Raw genomic sequence first — 26,271 nt, 5'->3', positions numbered from 1 at the left:
TTTGCTAAACATCTAAGGATGAGAGCTTATCAGAATGTTGTGTTGGATTTTCTCAAATATTTCATTGAATAGAGTTTGTATGTGGCTTCTAGAGACTAAAACATCCTTCCTGATGGTATTGCTACTTTGGTTAGTACATGTAAATTTCCATTTCATCCTACTCGGCAATATACTATCGAAGTAAAGAACATACCTACTGTACTTGATAACATTAGATACTGGCAGGGTTTTGGAAATGATGCCCATATAGAGAATTTTTTGTAGTCTAAAGATGAGTTTGAAGATGCTAATTTAGATACTGAGTTTGACTTAGAAGATAGTGTGCATAATAGTGTGAGTAAATTATAATTGAGAGAAATAGATCAAGAAAAACAAGAAACAAAGATTTTACAATTAAAAGATAATGTTTTTCCTAGAGGATTAGCTCCATTAGAAGATTTGTTTCACTTTAATAATGTAGCTAAGAATCCAAAAATTGAACCTACTAGAGTTGGTGTTGAGGAATGCAACCTTGGAACTGAACAAGAACCTATGATAATCAAATTGTCCAAATCTATACCCCCAGCAAAAAAGCTAAAGTACATTGAATTTTTCAAAGAATTCATAGATGTCTTCGTCTAGAGTTATTAGGATTTAAAATCTTATGACACCATCATTATACAACATATGATTCCCTTAAAAGAAGATCATAAACCTTTTAAACAGAAATTAAGGAGCATCAACCCAATGCTTATGCCTCTAATTGAAAAGAAGGTTAAAAGAATGTATGATGCCAAGATCATAGTGCCATTAAGATAGTCTAAATGGGTGTCTAATTTGGTCGCAACTAGGAAAAAGACTAGGGAAATTAGACTCTATATTGATTTCTGGAATTTGAATAAAGCCTCTTTAAAATACAATTACCCTTTGCCCAAGATGGACCACATTCTGTAGGAGGTGGTTGGATCTAGTAGAATTCCCTTTTAGATGGATTTTTGGGTTATAATCAAGTCTTAATACGCCTCGAAGACCATGAAAAGGCAATGTTTACTACACCTTGGGGCACTTTCATGTATGTGAAGACGCCTTTTGGTCTAATGAATGTTGGTGCCACTTTCTAGAGAGAAATGGACTTTTGCTTTGTGGATGAAATGGGTCATTTGATAGTCATATATCTTGATGAAATCACTGTTTTTTCAAAAACATATGAGGAAGACTTACTTCACCTGAGAAGAGTCTTTGAAAAATGTAGGAGATTTTGTATTTCCTTCAACCCAAAGAAAACATTGTTTGGTTTCCGAGAAGGAAAATTGTTGCGACACATCATTTCAAAGGAATGAATGAAAATAGATCCCACTATAATTGAAACTATATTAAAAATAAATCCCCCTAGAAATGTTTAGGAAGTCCAATCTTTTATTGGTCAGATAAATTTTCTGAGGAGATTCATTCCTAATCTAGTAGAGATTTTAAAGAATGTAACAAACATGTTGAGAAAATGCACTGAGGTAAAGTGGAACATTGAAGCTAAAAAATCATTTGAAAAGGTAAAATAGGCTTTAACTTAGGCTCTTGGGTTGATTAGTCCAAATTTTATAAAAGATTTTCTCTTTTTCTCATTTTCTTCTGAGCATACCATTGTTGGAGTTCTCTTACAGAAAAATAATGAAGGCCATGAACAACTAATTTCTTTCTTTAGTAAATCTTTAAGAGATGTTTCATTAAAGCATGACATCATGGAAAAATGTTAGGATATTCCGACACATAGGAAATAGTTAAGTATAACTTGGTCTAGTGTAGAGTTAGGTAAAGTGTGTTTCTTTAATATGTACAATTGTAACTTAAAATCTAACAGTCATGATATGTTCTAGACATGAAGTAATTCAACATTTCATTCTCTCCTCGGTATTACTGACACTTGATTTGTGGCTTAATACCTGATTGGTCCATGATCTCTATTTAAAGAGCATGGAGGGTCATTTGTAGGGTGACCATTCATGAGAGAAGCTTATGTAAATTTTATTTCTTTTATTAATAAATTGCTTGAAGTGGTTGCATTGGCTCAGGCCATGGACTGTTTCCCTCTTTGAGGGTTTTAACCACGTCAAGAATATTGGTGTATTGATCTGTGATCTATTTGTGAGCGGTGTCCTTTGGTGTTATATCTAAGGAACTCACCTTGTAAATTCCTACATGGTATCGGAGCAATTTGAGGGCTGCATCCATTGGTGATCCAAATCCGAAGTTGGTACAACTGCATCTGATTGTAATTTCCTAGATCTACTATTTCTGACTACTTTCATGCCAAGAGGACTACTCTATTGTGTTAGAAGCATCTGTTCAAGTAAGGAACCCTTTTTGTTTCACGCAAAAATGTTTCCGGTAGCCCTAGTTATGTCATTTTTAAGTTCTGAAGGTATGCAATCTTTATTTGCAGTTTTAGTTATTCATCTCTTTGTTTATTTCAGTTTATTTAGATCTCTTTTTTTTATTACCAGTTCTATACGTTTCATTTCTGCATATGTTGTTTGCCCCATGACTCTGTGCGATCTGGGAAAATCAGAAACAAAAAGGAAGGATTCTTCTCATGTGTATGCTCTTTTCCGCGACGCCTTAGTGTGATCTTGGAAAATCAGAATCATTGAGGAAAATATTTAGTTTCCGGCGAAAGCCAACGTCATGCCAAAGCAAAAAGATCTTTTTCAAGTAAGCACGCACCCCAAAACTTCAATGACTAAAAAAAAAAACCCTTCCCCTTTTCCAAAAATTACTAACCTTTTAAACTAGCTCACTTGGTCCAATGTTACTTTATAAGAATAGAGGTCTTGGGTTCAAGTTTCTTTTTGTTGAGTTATTTTTTCAAAAAACACATGTATGTTATGTTTTAAAGTTAATTATGTAAAAATTTTCGCACCCATTATAAAAAGTGAGTCACTTATAATTTGAAAGTCTCTTTATATTTTATTTAAGTTACAATTTAGTGAGTATCTCATAAAGTACCATTGTAAAAGTGACTTTCACTTATTTATAAAAGTGGGTCACATAAAATCTTTTTTAAAGTGAGCTAATTAGACTAAGTTTGGAAGGGGTGGGGGGAGAGGGAGTTTAAATATAGCATTATCATTCACTTCCGCACATTCATGCATTTCGTCAGCATCTTCAACAACTTTTCTTCAAAAAGCCATAAATTCTTCATCCGGAAGCTATTTTTAGAGCCGTTTTTTTTTAATAGGCCTAATTATTTGAGATATTTCCATTACAACACTTAGTTTCAACATCTATAGATTTAGTTGCTGTTAAAATGGAAAGTCCATGCCAAGTTATTCTTAATAGCACCAACTACTTCCAATGGTGGTCCTACATTGTGGATTTACTTAGAAGTAAAGCTCTTTATAGAATAGCCTTAGGGCAAGAAACTAAACCTAAATATGAAGATAAGGTAGTGAAATGGGAAAACAGGCAAGATCAAGCACGTGGGTTAATAGGGATGTCTATTCCTCCAGACCTTATATTCCATATCGCAAAACTTGATACCCCTAATGAAGCAATAAAACAACTCACTAAATTTTTTGGAATTAAAAATGAAATTAGAGCTCATCAACTCGAAAATGAGTTGCTTACATTGGACCCCAATAATTTTTCTTCCATTGAGGATTTTTTTTCCAAGTTCAATACCCTTACACTTCTCTTAGAAGATGTTAAGGCTAAGAAAGAAGATGGTAGCCTTATCTCTTCCATTTTTACTAAGTTGGGAGTAGTCTACTCTGTGTTTGTTTCCACCTTCCATTCTACTAGAGAAGCCTTCATTTCTCAAGGACAAGACAACAACCCTCTTTTGATGCCTTCTGTGATTCTTTAATAAGAGAACACGAAAAACTCTTACATCTTGGTCTTCTTAATCTTGGAAACTCTTCTAAGAAATCCTTAGTCAACCAACAACAACCAAATTCAAAGAATCCTAAGAAGAAGTATCCTAAAAAGAATGGTCCTAAACCAAACAAGGGTCGTAAGCAATTTCAGTCTCAAAATGAAAAATCAATTCAACAAAATGATAAGTCAAATAAAAACAAAGGGAAGAAGACTGATAGACATTTCAACTTTTGTAATCAAGTTGGCCACATGGAAGCCTTGGAAGTAGCAGTGAAGAAGCATAACATCCATTTGGATCATTCTTCAACTTCAACTTCATCTCCAGGAATAACACTTTCTGCATGTGGTTGTCAAGCATATTGATCTGGTTATGAACTAAATGTATCTTCTTCTTCTCATTCTCATGAGTGGCTTATTGATTCTGGAGCTTCTTATCACATGGCCAAAAACAAAGGCATGTTTTCTTCTTTAAATGATTGTAACACCAAAAATATATATGTTGGTGATGATAGATCTCTTAGAGTTGTAGGGGCTGGAACTATTCATCTAGACAATAGTCAATTTAATGATGTATTATGTGTTCAAACCTTATCCTGCAACCTTCTATCTGTATATTAGGTAACTCATTCAGGTGTGTAGGTTTTAACCCTGTATAGAAATTACCTGCATACGAATTCTTAAACAAAGAAAATAAACAATGCGAGAGCATAACCCATAAAACACATATGCACAGAGATTTTTCCCTGGATCCCAAAACCGGGACTACCAGCTTGATTTTTCATTATGTTCCTTTCAATGTTAAAATACATATTTATACATGCCGAAGTATCCAATACCATGGACCGAAAAACCATCGCGTCCAATACCATGTGCGAAAATCATGCACAAAACCATAGGTAGGTTCGCCCAACCTAATATAGGGTCCAAAAAAATATAACACAACAACCTCCCACGTAGGTTAGTCATGGAAAGAATATAACACAACCCAACAATCTCCCACTTGTTGTTTTCTTTCCACAGGGGGCCACAGGAGAGCTTAGTCATTTTTCCAGCCCTGAAACACCCATTATTTCTCTACACCAAGAGAACTTCTCAGAGCTCACAGATTTTGTCAATGCATCTGCAGTATTCTTCAAAGTGTCCACCTTTACCAGCAACACCTTTTTGTCTTCTATCATATCCCTCACAAAGTGATACTGAACATCAATGTGCTTTGTTTTTGAATGATAAGCAGGGTTCTTTGCCAAGAAAATTGCACTTTGGTTGTCACAGTCTATTCTTATAGCTCGTTGTACTAACCCCATACTTGAACACAATCTCTACAACCAAACTGCTTCCTTGCTTGCATGTGTGGCTGCCATGTATTCTGCCTCTGTAGTTGATAGTGCCACTACAGATTGTTTCTTACTCATCCAACTGACTGCACCTCCAAACAGGTTAAACACATACCCACTTGTAGATCTTCTCTGATCCAGATCTCCAGCCCAGTCTGCATCAACAAAACCATGAATATCGAACACTCTGTCCAATCCTGGTCTTCCTTGGTAGCACAAACCATAATCACTAGTGCCACGCAAATACCTGAAAACCCGCTTCACTGCTATCTAGTGCTCCTTCCCAGGTTTTGACATAAACCTGCTCAATACTCCCACTGCATGTGCAATTTCTGGTCTAGTATAGACCATTGCATACATCAGGCTACCGACTACACTTGCATATGGAACACGGGACATGTCCTCTTCCTCTTCTTGTGTCTTGGGACACTATTCAGCAGATAACCTCACACCTACAGGAATAGGAACCTTCACCGGTTTACTATCCTGCATATTAAACCTCTGCAGTATTGTCTCGACATACTTCCTCTGGTTTAACCTGAGATTCCTCTTTGCCCGATCTCTTTTAATTTCCATGCCCAAAATATAGTTTGCAGCACCAAGATCTTTCATGTCAAATTTGGAGGACAATTGGGTCTTCAAATCCTAGATAATTTCTTTGTCATTTCCAACCAGCAACATATCATCCACATACAAGACCAGATAAATAACACAGTCACCAATTAATTTAAAATACACACAATGATCTGCTTTTCTTCTGGTGAAGCCAAGTCCCCGTATAAATGTATCAAATTTCTGATACCACATCCTTGGTGACTGTTTTAACCCATACAAAGACTTCTTTAACTTGCATACCAGTTCTTTCTTACCCTTCACCGCAAAGCCTTCAGGTTGCCTCATGTAGATTTCCTCTTCCAAATCCCCGTGAAGAAATGTTGTCTTCACATCCATCTGTTCTACCTCAAAATCAAAAGCAGAAGCAACAGATAAAAGTAATCTAATAGAAGCTACCTTGGCAACAGGAGAAAAAATATCACCAAAATCAATTCGCGGCACCTGGGAATAACCTTTTGCTACCAACCGAGCTTTGTATTTCTCTACCTTTCCTTCTGCATTAGTCTTCTTCTTGAACACCCATTTGTTGCCAATGGGTTTCCTTCCAGCCGGCAACTCTACCAGATCCCAAGCCTCATTTTTGTGCAAAGATGCCATTTCATCAACCATGGCCTCTTTCCAGATTTTTCCATCCTCTGAATCCACTGCTTCCTTCACAGTTCTGGGATCATCATCAGTAACAGACAAAGCGAAATTTGAACTGAAAGCAGATGGACTATACCTTTCTAGCTGCCTTCTTTCTCGACCTGATCTTCTCACAGCCGGAGTTTGTGGCTCTTCATCTTCTGATTCCTCCTCTGCTGCAGAGTCTGATTCTTCCTCCTTTGGCTCAAACTCTATCTTCTCAGGTTCCTTTGGTTGGACTTCAGATTGAATAACATCTTTTACCTCTCTGAACACCACATCTCGGTTGTACACAACCTTCCGTGTGACTGGGTTCCAAAGCTTATAACCCTTTAAACCATCCTTATACCCGATAAAGATGCACTTTTCAGATTTACTATCCAACTTGGTTTGTTTCTCCTTTGGAACATGTACATATGCATCACATCCAAATACCCTCAGATGTGAAAGAGAGGGTTTCTTACCAGTCCATACTTCTTGTGGAGTCTTATCCTCCAATGCTGATGAGGGTGATCTGTTGATCAGGTAACGTGCAGTATCCACCGCCTCTGCCTAGAATTCCTGTCCTAACCCGGCACCACTGGGCATGCTTCTTGCCCTTTCCATCAACGTCTTGTTCATTCTTTCTGCGACTCCATTTTGCTGAGGTGTATATGGAGTAGTCTTCTGCCGTGCTATACCACACTTCTTACAAAATTCTTCAAATTCCTTGCTGCAAAATTCTCCACCATTATCTGTCCTCAGCACCTTTATCTTCTTCTCTGTCTGATTTTCCACCAGAGCCTCTTTAAACCTGTCAAAGACTTCAGATTTCTTCTTAAGGAAATATATCCATGTATTCCTTGAGAAGTCATCTATGAATGATACATAGTACACAGACTTACCCAGTGATGGAACCTTCACAGGTCCAAACACATCACTGTGCACAAGCTCTAATATCTGTTTCGTCCTCTTACCGCCAGAGGGGAAACTCACTCGATTTTGCTTCCCATACACACAATTTTCACAGAAATCAAAATCCAGAGAGCTATCATTCATACCTTCTACCATACCTTTACCATGAAGTATTCGAAGGCCCTTCTCTCCAATATGTCCAAGCCTTTGATGCCACAACATGGTCTTCTCTCCAGAGACCACTAGATTTTCTACTCCATTTTCAGGAACCATAGAACTATTGCACCCATCAACAACAATGCTACCTTGCAGCTTGTACAGAGTTCCAATCCGAACTCCCCGCATCAATATCAGTGCTCCTCAAACCATCTTGCAGGTATCTTTCTCGAACACCGTCTTTACACCTGCATCATCCAACTTGCTTACAGAAATCAGATTTCTGGCCAATGCAGGAATATGTAGAACACCCAGAAGTGTTCTAACCCTTCCACCTTGCAACTTCAACTTTACTTTTCCCCGACCAATGATTCTAGCCTTCCTATCATCTCCTAAGAAGACATCACCACCATCGTATTTCTCATACTCGCAGAACCACTCTCTATGGGGAGTGAAGTGAAAGGATGCACCTGAGTCAATCAACCATGCCTCATGATCTACATGTGTACTTGAAGAAGCCAAGTACACATCCCCACCTTCATCTGAGGTGGTTTTCGCCTCTGCAGAAGGAGCATCATCAGATCCCTTTCCTTTATCAGGAGCTTTAGATTTACAATCCCTTCTGAAGTGCCCTTCCTTTCCGCATTTCCAGCACACCACCTTTGTAGGTTTTCCTGGAGATTTAGATCTTCCTCTAGATTTAGATCTCCCACTCGATGACTTATTTTTGTTTCTGTTCTGGGGCCATCCTCGTACAGACAAGGCATCACCATTCTGGTTGTCCATATTCTTCCGTCTCATCTCCTCCGTCAGCAAGGCTGAGACTATTTCATCAAACTGCAAAGCAGTTGCATTGCTACCTATTGCAATAACCAGACTATCCCACGAATTTGGTAGAGAACACAATAGACTGATGCACTTATCTTCATCTGAAATTTTAATATCAACAGATAATAATTGACTTACCACAGTATTAAACGCATTCAGATGCTCTGTCACCGAGTCTCCATCTTTCATCCTCAGGTTATACAGCTTTTTCCACAGGAACAGTTTATTCACCAGAGACTTAGATTGGTACAAAGTCCCTAACTTGACCCACAAAGCCTTTGTCGTAGCTTCCCCTGATACATTCAACAATACTGAATCTGAGACACACAATCGTATTGTGCTCTTTGCCTTCTGATCCAATTTCTTCCATTCTTCATCGGTCACTCCCGATGGTTTAGTACCTGGATCTACCGCGATCCACTGATCTTTATCGACCAACAGATCCTCCATCTTGAGTTTCCACAACTCAAAAATCTGACCATTGAACTTCTCAATCTCGATCTTTCCACTGCTCGCCATCTTCTTTCACCACCAGAATCGATCTCGCAGATCTCCCACTGAACAGGGTCTACCACAGGCCCGAGCGAAACCCCTCAGCAACAAAGGCGTCCCCTTGAAGCCAAAACAACTCTGATACCAAATGTAGGGTTTAACCCTGTATAGAAATTACCTGCATATGAATTCCAAACAAAGAAAATAAACAATGCGAGAGCATAACCCATAAAACACATATGCACAGAGATTTTTCCCTGGATCCCAAAACCGGGACTACCAGCTTGATTTTTCGTTATGTTCCTTTCAATGTTACAATACATATTTATACATGCCGAAGCATCCAATACCATGGACCGAAAAACCATCGCGTCCAATACCATGTGCGAAAATCATGCACAAAACCATAGGTAGGTTCGCCCAACCTAATATAGGGTCCAAAAAAAATTTTCCCGGGGCGCTGCCCCGGACCCCGTAGAGGGGGGCTATCCGCCCCCCTCAAACCCCCCTGACAGGGGGGCTGCCGCCCCCCCACTGCACAATCGGCGCAACGAAGGGGGGCTCCCGCACCCCTCTAACCCCCCGTTTAACTACGTAGGTTAGTCGTGGAAAGAATATAACACAACCCAACAAGGTGAAGGTAAAATCATTGAATTTTCACCTCATGATGTTGTAATTAAGGACCTAAGAGATCCTAGACAGATTTTAGCTACTGGCATTGCTGATGATTCTATAAGGTTGTATAAGCTTAAAAAATTTGGGTCATCAACTCTTCCCTCAGTATTTGTTTCTCATAATGTTCAAGTGAGCAAAATTTGGCATGAGCAATTTGGTCACTTAAATTATCGCTCCCTTCAAAATATATGTAAAGAAATTATGGTGACAGGTCTTCCTATGGTATCTTTCAAATATGGTGTTTGTTCTGGATGTGTACTTGGAAAAAATCATTGTGATAGTTTTGAAAAACGTGCCTCTTGGCATGCCTTAGCCCCTTTGCAGCTTGTGCATAGTGATTTATGTGGTCCACTTCCTGTTGTTTCATTCTCTAGCTACAAGTATTTCTTAAATTTCATTGATGATTTCTCCAGACGCACTTGGTATACTTCTTAAAACTCAAGAGTGAAGTATTTAACATGTTCTTGGCCTTTAAGGCCTTTGTTGAGAAACAATCTAGACATCAAATTCTTAAGCTAAGATCTGATAATGGCAGAGAATATGTGAACAAAAAATTCATCAACTTTTTCACTGAGCATGGAATTCAAATGCAACATATTGTTCCATATACTCCACAACAAAATGGTGTAGCTGAAAGGAAGAATTGCACCTTAAAGGAAATGGCTAATTGTGTGCTTCAATCTAAACGAATTAGTCTTAATTTTTGGGTAGAAGCAATTAACTGTGAAAATTACATAGTAAATCAAACTCCTACTAAGATTTTAAAGAATATCACTCCAAAAGAAGCATGGAGCTCAATTAAACCAGATGTAAGTCACTTTCGTGTTTTCGGAAGTGAAGCATGGGCCCATATTCCCGATGAGAAACATAAAGCCTTAGAACCTAAGACTGAAAAATGTATTTTTATTGGATATTCCGAAGATTTCAAATAATATAAACTTATTCCACTTAAGTCCAAAAATGTTATCATTAGAAGTGATGTAAAGTTTGTTGAAAATATATTGGTCTACGAGCCTACTTTGGTGGATGTGCCACCTCTCTCTATCCCTTCTACTTTTGAAAATATTTCTTCTTCAAGTGATGACAACGAGGATGAAAATCCTCCCCCACCTTCTCAGGATCCTACTTCATCTCCTTAGCTTCCAAAATGGGTTCGTGCTACACGGGATGTAGCAGGTGCTCTTGCAGGTGATCCTATAGATCAGTGATGTACATGTTCTCAGTTTGATATAGCCTCTTCTTTACTAGCTCAAGCTTCAACGAATTATGATCTTGACACCTTTGCATAAGCTTCAGGCCATCTAGAGTGGGATGCAGCTATGAATGAATAATATCGTTCATTATTGGCAAATGATACATGGGATCTTGTTCCTCTTCCAAAGGGATGAAAAATTGTTGGATGCAAATGGGTTTACAAAACCAAGTATGGACTAGATGAAAATGTTTATAAACATACAACTCGTCTTGTTGCTAAGGGTTTTTCACAAGTTGAAGGCATTGACTATACTAAAACCTTCTCCCATATTTCCAAAATGAACTCTATCCACCTTGTTCTTTCCCTTGCTACCTCTTTCAAATGGGAAGTCCATCAGATGGATGTTAAATCTTCCTTTTTGCATGGGGACTTGCATGAAGAAATCTATATGGAACAACCTCCTGGCTTTATACAAATAGACTCCAGCCTTGTATGTCAGTTTAAGAAATCCCTTTATGGTCTCAAGCAACCGCCTAGGGCTTGGTATGCCAAAATGGATAGCTTTCTTTTAGATACTGGCTTTTCTAGGTGTCATTCTGACAATACTATCTACACCAAGAAAGTGGGTAAGTCTCTTATCATTCTTTTTCTTTATGTTGATGATCTTATCCTTACTGGTATTGATCCTAACCTTATAAAGCATGTGAAGTCTAGCCTTAAAAAGTAGTTTGAAATGACAGAGTTAGGGCACTTGCATTATTTTCTTGGTCTTCAAGTCTTGCAATCCAAAGAAGGAATTTCCCTTTCCCTATCCAGGTATGCATGTGATCTTCTACGCCACTTTCACATGGATGACTATAAGCCAGCCCCTTCTCCCTTTCATTATGGAGCCAAACTTTTAGTCACTTGTACTTCGCCTGAAGTTGATGCTACCTTCTACCATCAGCTTGTAGGAAAACGTTTGTATCTCACCCATACTCATCCTGACCTTTCCTTTGTTGTTGGTGTTATTGCTTGGTTTATAAAGAAAACACCTGAAAGTCATTGGAAAGTAGCTAAAATCATACTTAATTATGTTCGAGGTAAAATTTAGTTTGTCATTCATTACAGTGTAGAAGCATCTCCTCTATTGGTTGGTTTCACTAATTCTGATTGGGCTAGTGACCCTGATGATTGGATGTTTACTACAGGTTATGTCTTCACTCTTGGTTCTAGACCAATTACATGGGCTTGCAAGAAACAAAGTGACATTTCTCTTTCTTTAGAAAAAGCAAAGTATTGTGGCACTGTAGAAGCTAGTAAGGAAGCCTTGTGGCTTTTTTAGATCCTGTTAGAGTTTGGCTTTCAGAAGGAGCATCTAACTACACTTTGGTGTGATAATAAATGTTCCATTCAACTATGAAAAGATCCAGTCCAACATCAGCGTAGAAAACACATTGAACTACACATGCACTTCATCAGAAGCTCATTCATGACCATGTTCTTGAAGTGAAATATTGTTCAACCAATGATCAAGTTGTAGACATCTTTACAAAGGCTCTCATAGAGGAAAAGTTTACTAAACTTTGATTTATGGTTGGAGTTTAGGAAGTTGTCACTAAGGGGGGATGGGTTCTAATGCCTCCTTCCTTCTCTTATTGTGTCATATGTGTACATCCTTCAATCCTATCCCAAGTTGTTCTTAAGGGGGGATGTTAGGATATTCCGACACATTGGAAATAGTTAAGTATAACTTGGTATAGTGTAGAGTTAGGTAAAGTGTGTTTCTTTACTATGTACATTTGTAACTTACAATCTAACGGTCACAATATGTTCTAGACATGAAGTGATCTGACGGTTCATTCTCTCCTTGCTATTACCAACACTTGATCCATGGCTTAACACCCGATTGGTCCATGATCTCTATTGAAAGAGCATGGAGGGTCATTTGTAGGGTGAAAATTCATGAGAGGGGCTTATGTAAATTTTGTTTCTTTTATTAATAAATTTCTTGAAGTGGCCAAGTTGGCTCAGGCCGTGGGATATTTCCCTCTTTGGGGGTTTTAACCACGTCAAGAATACTAGTGTATTGATCTTTGATTTGTTTGTGAGTGGTGTCCTTTGGTGTTTTATCTGAGGAACTCACCCTGTAAATTCCTACAAAAAATAGGATTTTGCCTTGGTAAAAGCAATAAAATATTTTAGAGTGTATATGCTCCATTCACATATAATTTCCTTTGTTCCAAATGCATTGTTTAAAGACATACTAATCCAAAATGATCCTGATGGAAAGAGGGTTAAGTGGATAGCCATTATCTTAGAATATGACATTGAAATTAGACCTACAAAACTCATTAAAGGTCAGGGGTTAGCAAAATTAATGGTTGAATCTAATTTAAATGCTTTGGATACAAATTTTCCATTAATATTGAATGAACTAGATGAGAAGACGAATCCATAGGTAGTAGAAGATTTTGCTAAATCTCCTTGGTATGCAGACATTATTTTTGTTCTACATCATTTACAAGCTCCTCCTGGTTTGACTAAAATGAATGATAGATTTATTAAAATCAAAGCAATGAAATTTTGTATTCTAGATAAAAATATGTATTAGAAAGATGTTGGTGGAGTTTTACTAAATTTCTTCTTGGAAGATGAAGCAGATAAAGTGATGCAGGAATTTCATGAAGGAGACTGCATTGGATACTGGAAAACCATTTCCAACAAGATACTAAGAGCAAGATTTTATTAGCCCACCTTATTTTCTAATGTCTAAAAGAAAGTCACCTCATGCTGCATATGCCAAATATTCGAAGGCAAAAGGAAACTATTGCCTTTACCCTTAAAGTTTGTATCTGTTGAAACTCATTTCCAGCAATGGGGCCTTGACTATATTGGAGAAATTCACCCTTCCTCTTCTGCCCAACATAAGTGGATTTGTACAACCATTGATTACTTTACAAAATGGATAGAAGCCATACCTACCAGACAAGCCTTTGATGTAGTAATCATTAAATTCCTAGAGAACAATATCCTTTCAAGATTTGAATGCCCTAGGAAAATCATTACAAATAATAGTGTAACATTCAAGTCAAAGAGGATGGTATATTTTTGCAGCAACTATCAGATAACTTTGGGACATTCTACAATCTATTAACCTTAGGGAAATGGACTGGCAAAATCTTCGAACAAAATCTTGATTAATATTATTAAAAAGTTGTTGCAGGATAACAAGAAATCATGGCACAATAAGCTCGTAAATTCATTATGGGCAGATAGACTTACTACCAAGGAGTCAATAGGCATGTCTCCATACCATCCTTTTTATGGAATTGATGTTGTTTTTCCAACCTCATTGGGAATTCCTGTTTTGAAAATTCTTCAAGAATTGGAGGTTGAACCAAATGATCTAAAAAGAAGAATAAATCAAAGAATTCACGTGTAGCAATCAAGAGAGAAAGTTCACAACAGAACTCAGTTGATCAAGGAAAGTATAAAGAATATATATGACAAAATAACTAAGGCTGATGATTTTCAGATTGGCAATCATGTTCTGAAATGGGATTCCAGAAGACAACAGAAAGACAAGCATGGTAAGTTTGATAATTTGTGGATGGGACCTTACATAATCCATGCTTACAGAGGTAATAGTGCATTTTTTCTTAAGGACATGGATGGAACAGAGCTCCCTAGAGGACCTGTCAATGGCAGGATGTTGAAACATTATGTTTTACAGGAATAAAAGCATTTTTCATCACACCCATTGTAGATACCATTTACTTTGTATTGTCGTGGTTGGCTAGCTTAAGTTTGAAAGTTGAAACCTGTGGAGAAGGCCCTAAGCTTTTACTTATTTTTCCACCATAACTACAACAACCACAAAAAATTAGATATACTAAAACACTGAAGACAAGGATATTAGGCTACTAGTCTAGTGTTCTTAACACCTCACAAGGAGAGTGCCATCCTGAGTTGGAGCCACTATTAGGGTCCTATAATTAATAGGATCAAATGATGATTGTATGTTTTCTTTCAATATTTTAGATTGTAAATAATATTGCATACTTCAAATGATTTCGAAAAAAATATATATAAATGAAAAAAAAAATGAAAAGAGGGTATAAATAGAAAGAATAGAATAAATGTGAAAGTGATGCTAGTTGAAGTGCCACTTATAGTCCAATAATTTTGTAGAGAATAAATTCATGAAATTTTGTGCAACGTCTTTAAAATTCCACAATACTTATTTTTGTTTGAAACATATAGTTTAATCATGTTCAAGAAAATTTCAATTTATGTCAATTAGATTAGAGTGAATAACTTAGCTAAACAACGTAATCTTGGCTGAGATTAGATAGGTAGAATAGGTGAATAAATTAATCCAATATTTTAATCTCGATTAATACAGTTGGTAGATTAGTTTTGTTGTTTGAATAGATACTCTTAGTCCCTTGAAATGGAAAAATAAAATAGGGCTTGCACTTTAAATGCACCCTAATTGGTTTAGTTAGATTAGTTTAGGAAAAAAGTGTAATTTATTGCATGAAGAGCTATTTGTATTATTGCGATTTGTCTAAAGTCCAACCTTATTGTAAAAAGATATGTGCATGAAATGATTTGGGGTAATTGGCATTAAACGCCACACACCTCCCTGTGCTCGATCACAATCTTGCTTTAATGCGATGGCTCCAAAGCCTTTTTAGACCCCACTACTATATTTCTCTTTAATGGGGAGGGGGGATTCGAAAAGAAATTTTCCCTACCACTACGTGTCCTCCCCTCGTGATTTTGGACCCCCCCTCTAATACCATAAACTGCTCTGACCCCCCTTCGAAAGCAGTTTTTCCCACTCCCGCTATAACCAACCATCCCGCTTTAGGTCACCTTCAATTTCCACGTCACGTCACCCTCCATGTCCATGCTCCACCTCCAATCCCCTACTACCACGTATCACTTCTGCCTATCACTTCTTGCCAACATTCACGCACCTCCCTCTGCCTATCATGAGGCGCCATGTCAACGACTGTTATAGCTTTCTATTGCAGCTCCCTCTCGTTACCTCTATCCCATTGTTGAGTAAATGCAGCTCCCTAACAACTATTATCGAAGATTCCTGCTCCAAGTATGAACCTATATATTCTTCCCTTTTCTCGCAATTACATCCTTTTACCATTTTTTTACTGTTACAGTGCTCCTGATTCCTTCTTTCTTTTCTATTAACGACTGATTACAGAGGAACTCCCCTCAAGCGTTTTCTCATGAAATTTACTGGGACCCTCTAAAAATCTCGTGTGTCACCCTCTCTAATTTTCATTCTGCTACCACGATGGCCCCAAAAACTTCCACTGTAGTAAACCCCATGCTCACTCTTGCTGTGGATTTAGACCACATCCCCCTAACTGACCGAGATTACAAAATCACTGAGACACCGTGTGAATTTGACCTATTCAAATTACACTCATGGTTTCATGATACTTACCTTGACCTGTCTTACGAGATTAACCTATGGAAATCTAGACTACCCCTCTTCATACTCCCCCAGTCCTACTATTTCCTCGAATTCTTCCTCAAGTGTCATTCCTCTTATCTCTTAAGTAAGAGGGTTGTCATATCCCCTAATGGTGAAATCCTTTTCACCATTACCTCTAAAAGTATAAACCACATGTTGCAAGTCCCCTACAATGATTCCCTCACTCCTTTTTCCCTTGAAGCTCTTAAATAAATCTACCAGAAACTCACCTTTCCCTAGAGAAGCATGATTTTTGAGGTCTTCCTTCGAGAAGATTATCAACTGCCCAAGAATAATCCCCCTTATCCCTCTTCTATTTTCCCTCAAAGAACTAGACATATTATCTCTGTCTTCTCATGGCTACTTGGTTACTTTTCTTATGAATGGGTAGATGAGCCTATTTTAGGCTTTATATCCACCCTTTCTATAGAAGAAGGACTATCAGTCACCTTTGATTATGGCAACTTCCTTGCAGATGTAATTCATGAACAATTCCTTTAGTTTTTCATTGAAGGAATTTTCATATATTCTTCCATTATTATGTACATGTTCGTTTTCTTCTAGACAGACAAGTTTCCCTTTGCAGTGCAGAAGCTCGAACAGTAAGGAGATCTTTAGTCCATTATTTTCTAGACCTCCATGATCAGAAAACAATCACAGGAATTCAATTTTATAGAGTTTATTGATCAGCTTGTGTATCTAGTAGCTTGTTTGCAGAGGGGCCAATAGGTTCCAAGAATCAGTGAGGATATTTAGAAAGTGTTACAACTCAGTGAATAGGTGAAGACATGCGATTGGTATTTATACCAGTCATTTACAGAGATCAGAGTTTATGGCTCAGAGCTTCCACCATATAAGTTTCCCAAGTACCTTCCAATAATGATATTTTCCTTGGAGTACATCAGGAAAATAATCCACTCAGACAACATCCATTTTGTGGCAACTAAGAAGAAGTCTCAATTTAGAACTAAGACACAGATAGGACCTCTTATGTGTAACAGTAGAGTAACAGGAGAGGAAGCAGATCTGCTATTGAAACAAATGAATTTCCCTCTTAGCTTTACATGGTCTTATGACCCCTTTGGGGTAATTTCTAAGCTAAGAGTGGAACATAAGGAAACTCTCTATGTACATACCCAAAGACCAGAAATAGAGAAGTACATGAACCAATAGAATTGGGTAGAGAACACATTGCAGGAGACCGAAGAGCAGGTGCTTTCTAAGACTTCCTCAGAGACTCCTATACCCAGAGAAAAGACTGAGAAGAGATCGAGAGAGGAAGACTCTCCTTCAGTCACAGATGTATCAACCAAATAATTAAAGATATATACAACGAATATTAAGACAGGCTCTGAGATAGTCTTCCCACTGCTAGAGCAAACACAGGGTATCATTGTACTCTCTGGCCTTCAAAATTTTAAGTTTGACACCAGTACCACCAATTCTCCATAATCCTCAACTACTAAAGAGATTCCAGCTACAATACCTCCCACACCAGAGTCATCTATAGAATAGAGGTAGCTAGATATTTTCTAGAGATATAAAAAAATTAAACAAAAGAATCAAGACCTTCATGACAACATATTTTCTCAATTCAGGAAGCAGTCTTCCTCAATCCAACACAGGCTCATTTCAGCGTATGACACAGAGAAGGGAAGAATTCATATGGCATTCTTACGGCACATGGTCCACAACAAAAATGAGAAGCTAACTTCAAGAAGACCACCTTTGAGTTTGAGGCAAAGGATTTTCATCCTTTGGATCAAATGGACATGCACAGGAAAATAGGAGAAATGGTCTACTAAACCTTCACACAGACTACCCTCACTACTTCCAAACTACCACTTTCTTTGAAGCAATATCAGCTTAAACTGGAGAAAGTTTCCTGTCTTGCTAAAGAAAATAGAAGTAAAAATTTGGAGGAAATGGTGATCAAAGCAAGTTTTGATCCTAGTAATTTATAGGAGATGGAAGAAATTTTTAAGAAGAAGAATGCTAACATAACATCCCTGAAGAAACAATTGAAGTTGCTTGCAACTAAAGATCCTAGGCAAAGGAGTTAGAAGAGATAGAGTTACACAAAGAATAAATGTTGAAGCTACTGGTGGAGAAGAGTGCACAGATCAAGGAAATGGAAGTAGAGATGGACAAGTTGATTAAAGAGAAGGAGAACAGATCTCAACTACCAATGGTTCCTCTTCATGTAGTACCAATTTCATCCCTATTTCAAACAGGTATCCCTACAGCAACTACAACAACAGGAACATCTTCCTCTGTAGTACCTCCTTCTTAAACTATAGATGATTTAATTAAGTTGGCCCAATCCCTGGAAAACAGGTCTATACATGGAGAAGAAATAAAGAAACTAAGACAGGATTTAAAGACCGTATAGGATCAGAGCAATAGATATGAGAATTCTCTCATGACAGAGATGCATAAATCCTATACATTGTCTCAGAGATTGCAGCAGATGGAGAAAGACACGGCCATGGGTAATACCTTGGACCAGGTGAAATAAAACATTTGGAAACATATCAATGAAGATATGATAGATATTTGGCCTTTAATACAAATCATATTTGAGTAGCAGGAAGTGATTGAAAGATCTACTAAAGCCATTGAGGAAGTCAAAAAATAGTTGGGTGACAAACCTAGTGAAGCTACTGAGCTCATCAAGTTCCTCAACTCTAAAAACAAATAGGAATTAGAAGATCCGGAGATTGAATATAGAACATAAACTATACTAGAAGTAAAAAAGTTGTTGACTAAGAGAAATTTGATGAGGCAGCTTGAAGAAAAGTGTCATATTCTGGACAGTGGCATACAAAGATTCTTCAAAAAGATGGAATCCCTCTACAAAAAGGGACTTCCTAATTTATTAGTAATAAATGATAAGCTTAGAACATGGTCTGATTACAGTGAGAAATTGATGACCAAGGCTAAAGATTGTTCCAAAGTTACAGGAGGAAGAATAAGCATGACAGGAAAAGAGTTCGTGGAAGTGTTGGCATATGACCTGGACATTCAGTATGAAATTAATCACATATTCATTTCCAAATTGAATTTTGCTAAATATACTAAAGTGGATGAGGTTTACAGAAAGTTACTGAAGACAATTATCCCTAGTGAGAAGTGCTAGGATAAATTATACGAATTACTAGAGTAAGCAAAGGATTTTCTTGTACTTCTGAGCATCAATAACAAAATAGGATTTATAGGGCAAGATAGTTAGCAATACCACGAATTTAGTAGCATCACTTCAAACAATTCAAATTTTCATAAATTTTTGTAATAGGTTAGATAGATTTAGTTTAGGAATTCCCAAGTACATCATAGTCAGTTTTGACAAGATTTTTTGTAAATTTATTATAAATACTTCTCTTTTAGAAGTATTAAGGGTTGATTGTTGCATGGATTTTTGTATTCGAGAATGCTATTGTACTATTTTCATTTCATGGGTTGATTAGTAATAAAAAGGACATTCTTCACAATATTCATGTGTTAGACTATCTGGTGATGTGCTTATTTCACTGTTAATGTGTTATTTACTTGTTTCCATGCTTATTTTTTCTAAATCTGAATTATTTTACAGAAAATTAATGAACATAATTTGTTGAAAATACACTCTGCTTCTAGCTATAGATAATTTCTATGTTTTCTTTTGATATCATGTTAAGGAATTCTTGATTTCTCTTTAACTCCTATTGAAATTATATCTTTTCATCCATTCCATTTCACTTAAATATAAAGGATCCATTTAGTTTAGCTACCTTACCTTGTGAAACTCCTTTTTAAAAGCTAAAATAGACCCCTTTTACGTTGTAGACTCCATAGCCCAATGGAAGGTTCATGCACTTAATCAACCAATAAATTTCAAACCAAACTTGGAACACTCATAACTAGCCTAATATCTAATACGACAAAGTTAAATCTCATAGAGAGAGCCATCTCTGAAGTTGGCAGGGCTATAACCCAGCTTCAAAAGTGGGTTGTGGTTACCTTTGTGATTTTCTTCTACAACCTCGGAAAATCATAGAGTGCTAACATACATCAAGGACATGGGATTTTGGTAGGTTTTTTTTGAAGTTTTACTTTTAAAATTAATTTACACCTTCAATATTTTAAAGATATTTCAGTGTACAGAAGGAAAAAATGATCCAAGGTTATATTCTTCAACTTCACAGATGTTCAAGCTAATGATGAAGCCTGTAGAAAAGGAGAAGTTTTCGGACACATAAGGAGAGATTTTATTTTTTCAATAACACTTTATTCACAAAGAGGGACTGTTAGTTTTTCTCTATTGCATCAATACCCTTTTCTCCCATGGTGGCATAACAATCATCTTTAATAGGAAAGGAACACCAACAATAGGCACAACAATCTAGATTTATGCAGGGTACTTATGCATTCATGATAAGGGTGCATTTGAGGAGAATGAGGATGCAACACGAGAATGTCTAGGGTACTTCATTATATTTATGTACGATATAGATTCAAAGGTTGCATGGATGCTAGAAGTTTTCCCTATTACATCAGTTATTTTTCTCTTCTATAGTGGCATAGCAGTCAACCAACAAAGGCACACCAAAAATAACCAACGTAGTTTGGATTCCTATTTAGGGTACTTGTGTTGTCATAATAAGGGTGAAGCTGAGGAAAATGGGGGTGAAACACTACATTTTCAATTATGCTAAACTGTAATTATGTAAGAGAATATTGAGAGTGAACACACATGCCTTTTAGCATGCATGCGCCAACCTCAACCAATTCTAGTTTTATGATTTTTTTTCCTCATTTAGCATTCCAATTGTAGAATATATGCTTTTCTTCTTTTGGAATTTAAAATCCAAATTTAGAAGTAGGTTTTTTTTAGCTTCAATTATCTTTTGTTCTAAAGTAGATTAAGCACATGAGCCATCAAAACTTCAATTTTAGGGACATCATACTTCCCTTAACAGGTTTAGATAATGGTTTTTCTTTTCTAATTTTCAGCACCTGTAGGGATGGGCTATTTTGTCTTGTCCTCTAACCTTCCTCATCTATATTATATAAAGAAGGTAGGGCAAAGGTGGTTGCTTTTGAATTCTTTCAAGCATCAGATTAAGTTGTGCTAGTGATTTTGATAGTACTTTTGCGTTGTAGCAATGTGTCAATTTTCGAGATTGAATAAAAAACAGATCGTCGTTTTGGATGTTAAGTTTTGTACTCTTTGTCCTATATTTTTCAGTATGATGTGTTAGTATATTACACATACAAAATTTGTAATTTTGATAGCCCTTAAAGTTTTATGTTTTAGGTTCCTGGGTTTTCTGATTGTAGACTCTTCCTACCATGGTGTGAAAATTTTAACAAGGCCTACATAATATTATGTCATCCAACACATTTTCATTAATCCTTGTGATCTGCACTAACCAGATGGCATGATTCATGAATCTCAAAGGAATGAGTTTGGGTGCAAACCCCATGCAAGCTGGAGAAAGTTTGAGCTATATAGTGCAACCCTTGACCTTGGAATGTGTTTCTCAAAGAACTTCCAACAAACCAATAAAATACAAAGTTACAAAAACCTTCATCTTATGTTGGCCTGCAAATTCTCAAGCTAGGAGTCTTATTTCCTTTATTTGGTGTTGTTATGCTATCAATGGATATTCTCTTGGAAAAATACAGTTCTTTTCCATGGGAAAAAATGTTATGTTTGAAATTTATAGGAGGAAATAAAAAATATACATTATTCTTGGCCTTTCAGCCCATAAAATAGGTTATTGTTGTCAATAGCATGTCCTAGATACTTCTTTCTTCATTTCTCCAACAATTATTTAGATAAACATCAGATCATCACAAAACCTACCTTGAATGCTTAGTCCTCCTAAACCATTAATAACATTGTTAATTTATTTTATAAGAAAAATAGAGAAATGTCATCTTCCATACTATTTAAAAAGGAAGCTCATTGAAACCAAGGGTTCATATCTAAATTCTTGAACTTTGATGATTCCTTACTGTAGAGACAAGGCATCCATTGAGAACCGCTCCACCTTTGTATTAAATTCTAAATATATGTGAAGAAAAAAGCTAGACTCAAACCTTTTCTTAATCTCCACAAGTATGCTCATGACTGAGCTCAAAACCAAATTTTCTATCATATTTTTCCCATTAGCCAAATCTATTAATAATTTAGAATCTCACAATACTTGAAGTTTGATAATTCCCCTATCTACAACATATTTCATCAAAAGAAACAAGGCATAGAGCTCAAATCAATTCTTAGTTCCATGTCCAACCTAATATTTTATATTAATTTATTGGGGAAGTGACGGAAATAAAATGCATTCAAAACTAAAATGATATGGGGTACCTTTTCAAACCCCATTAAAATAGCTCCAAGCCACTAAATAGCCAACCATGGGTTCAATTAAAACCCTTGTAGATTTGGGAATTGAAATTTTATTATTTCCCCATAAGCACTTCTGGTTTAATGGGCAAATTTCTTGGATTTGTATCTATTCCCTAGAACAATGCTTTGTCCCTTGCTAGCCAGATCCCCAACAAAAAAAGGTAAGACCAAGCCTTGTGACTTACAATAGAATTGTCATGACACCAATGTTCAAAACACTTCCCGAAGAAATCCTTTCCCATTCATTTTTTCATGACTAGTGAACTATGATATTTCTTTCCAAACTAAATTAACTAAAGTGGAAAGGACAAAAAACAAGCCACTATTTCAATAACATACATAAAAACCTTGGAAAATGTACTTCATGTGATTACAAGCTATCAAAACGTAGCTCAACATAGATGCTACCAGAATTGAAATTTGAAAGGTATTGAGTCATTTTAGTAGATTAATTGATTCATGTTTAATTGATATTAGGTCAATATATATATAAACATAGGTATACAAATGACATGGAGGAATTACTTAAATATTGATAAGTAGGCTTCAACCTTATTTTGTGAAGCCATGCAAAAGAAACCTCAGTTTATGAATCAAAAAATAGCTCTAAGTTAGACCTTTAGCAACAACATGGCCATAATTCAATCTAAAATAAACATTTAATGAGATCATTGGATCTAATGTTTTGTGATATGTAAATTCAAAATTTTTTGAACATTTGTAGGATAGATATTTAAGTAATGGGTAAGTATAAAAACATGGATGATGATGAATAGGACTGTTGTAATGAGGAGTAATATCCGCACATCATAGACATTTATGGGTATTGCTAGAGACATTGTAATTGGAGTGGTAAGCACTGTCTTCCTTCTTCACCCTAGGCATTGTATCTTCCCTTCTTGGCAACTCCATTTCCATTTTCTTCTTGAGCTACTCACATCACCTCTCTTCTTCATTTACCCCAACCAATCTCATCGCTTCATCATATTTTCCTAATTCAAACTATGTATTTGAGATGGTAACAAGGAGGAGGATACAACCGTGTGACTTGCCAATATGTTCACACACAATCATATCCTCTGAAAGATCTAAAATGAATTCCACAAATTTCATACCCTCTCCAATATCATGTGCAAATGAATGAACAATAAAATCAATAACATGATCCACGTCAGCTATTTTAACCTTATGTTGCCGATGTTGGACCCGCCAACATGTCCAGGGGATCTCCCCAGTAAGAATTCCCCACTAGACCTCATATCGTTTAGTGTAGGAGTCCCAGCAATGGGTCGTAAGGTAATTGCTTGGACGCAATGTCACACAGACACAAGTAAGATAACTCTGTCAGTAGCAAGGGTGTGACTGATGCAGTGAGTCAAAGAAGGTGTATAAGAGGTTAAAACACTTTGAAGGGAGAGGAAGGTGAAGGTGAGTTCCAGGTTCAAAGGGATCAGTCCCAACTTAGCTAGTGTTTCGGGGAAAACTAGTGTCTATTCGATCTGCTAGTCCCACTAAGATGGGTAGCTATCTAAGAAACAAACAATCAAAGCAATTCGAGATTTACTTTAAGTGTAATAGATAAGAGGGAAGAAAAGAGGACCAACTTGGATCTTCCGCTTGGATCCTTGCCTGATTTCTCTTTCCCTTGATAGAATTTTCCACTCCTCTCCTACTTGTCCCGCTTTAAAGAGTACCTGTAGAGTCAAAGTAATAGAAAAACATCAAAGCATCTCTATCTAAAACATCATAAACAATGCAGAATCAGAAGCACATTGACCATACAATTGCATTCATAAACATTAAGATTCACAAACACACGATTATATGGAGGAAAACTCAAAGAACTTTATTAATAATAGAAGAGAGGATTACAACCCAGCTATCCAATCCAGCATCATCCTCCTAGCATAGAAACCCTCTTCACCCCATGAAAAGCAAGATCACCCAACAATACAATGTCTCTTCTCACAGATAAACCAACAGCACTTCCTTACAAATTACAAAATTCAAGCCTCTAGATCTCACAGATGAGGGATTCATTTATAGATGTCTTGCAAGGGTGTGAGTCAACTCTGGGTTTTTGATTAGTGTCATTCCAATGATATTTCTTGGTTCCACTTGGAGATTTCATTGATCTCTTACTCATCCCTAAGCGAATTCAGAGAGGCAAGTGTCATATGAGAAGTTTCTGGAAGATCCCATGATCATCCACTTGGAAAACTATCTCTGCCATTTGTCTATTCTCGCTCATCGCACCCCACAGAAGGCTCTTTCAGTATGCATCACACTTGGCTAGTGTAGCAGTCAGTATGCATCACACCTTGACCATGGAGCAGTCAATATGCTCCAGTTTTGGCCAATTTTGAGTGGTTTTGCAGGTGGAACTTTTGGGAAATGATGTAATCAGTTGACCATGATCCTTTAGGGTATGAAACAAAACTTTTAGGGGTTAAAGAGCCCTTGGTTTATGGACATATGAGTTTGGGGTTGCAGTTCCGAAATATGTCTATAACAGTTGCCCCCTAAACCATAAGGTCATAAATCTTTTGATGTCGGGTGAAATGCTTTATCATGAGGATCTGAGGTATTTGAACTGGAAGGTGACCTGTATAAGATACAATACAATACATCATCATCATATTATTTTCATGATCTAGCTGAGGCGAGCATTCCCATGCTCAGTTTTCTAAATTCATTTTCATGTACATAGGACAGACAATCGTCCACTATTGCATATTGGTGATTCTTCACATGAAGAGTCATATTCCCTGGCTTAGATGACTATTTGTGTAGCTTCTCTGTACAATTGATGTTTTTATTTTCTTGAATATATCGCAGCCCGGTTGGATGAAACTAGATTCGGGGTCTTCAAACTCGTTCAATCTTTGTCTGATGTACAAGTTGATCCATGTGAAAAGATGATCTGAAGTCGAACATGGAAAGACATCGCCTGATTACCAGCTAATAATGTAAGATGTTAACAGGCATGAGAAGAATCACTGATAATGATAATGACCCTCAAGGTACTACAGTACAATTCACGTGGTGTGAATATATGATCTGAAGTCGAACACCATGCAAAATCTTTCGGTCGAAGGCCATTGATGTAAACCTGTTGCTGGAAGTGAGAAACTTGCCATTGAGGCATGCAAGCTTCAAAGTACTGAAAGGGTTGTTTCTAAGTTAACTTCTTGGATAATGAGCTAATGTCGACAAGAAGTGACTCGCCATAGGATGGCCTTAATGTATCCCACATCTACGACACAAAACGGAGCAAAAAGATCTTCTGGAGGTGAAAACGATATGGTGATATAAGGTTCAGGAATGGCGGTCATGAAAACGAAGGGTGGAGGTATTGCAGTGGATGAGGCATTTTCTAGATGGTGAATTCTTTGAATGACTTCTCTTGAACATGTCGACGACACTAAGATGGATTGGTAGCGTTAACCCCAAAATATGGATGGTACGGAGGACCAATGGTGATATGATTGGTGAATGGAATAACCTAACCCGACTCGATCATGGTGATGGAGTGAAAGTGTCATGTTCAAGAGCGACCTGCTACCAATAAAATTCTTCATGTTTTCTTCCCTTTTTCCCCAGTCATTGCTAACTAGTACCTCTTTATTTTTGTCAAGTTTGAAGAGGATAACATATGCTTGGTCTATAATTTTCCCTTCGGGAAAACCTGTCGCTATGTTTTAGCGAGCCTAGCGACAATGAAACT

The sequence above is a fragment of the Pinus tabuliformis genome, chromosome 3_1 (assembly GCF_031772625.1).
Source record: "Pinus tabuliformis cultivar Carrire ecotype Pingquan chromosome 3_1, CPIR1, whole genome shotgun sequence".
Taxonomy (NCBI): Eukaryota; Viridiplantae; Streptophyta; class Pinopsida; order Pinales; family Pinaceae; genus Pinus; species Pinus tabuliformis.
This window is presented reverse-complemented; position numbering follows the sequence as displayed.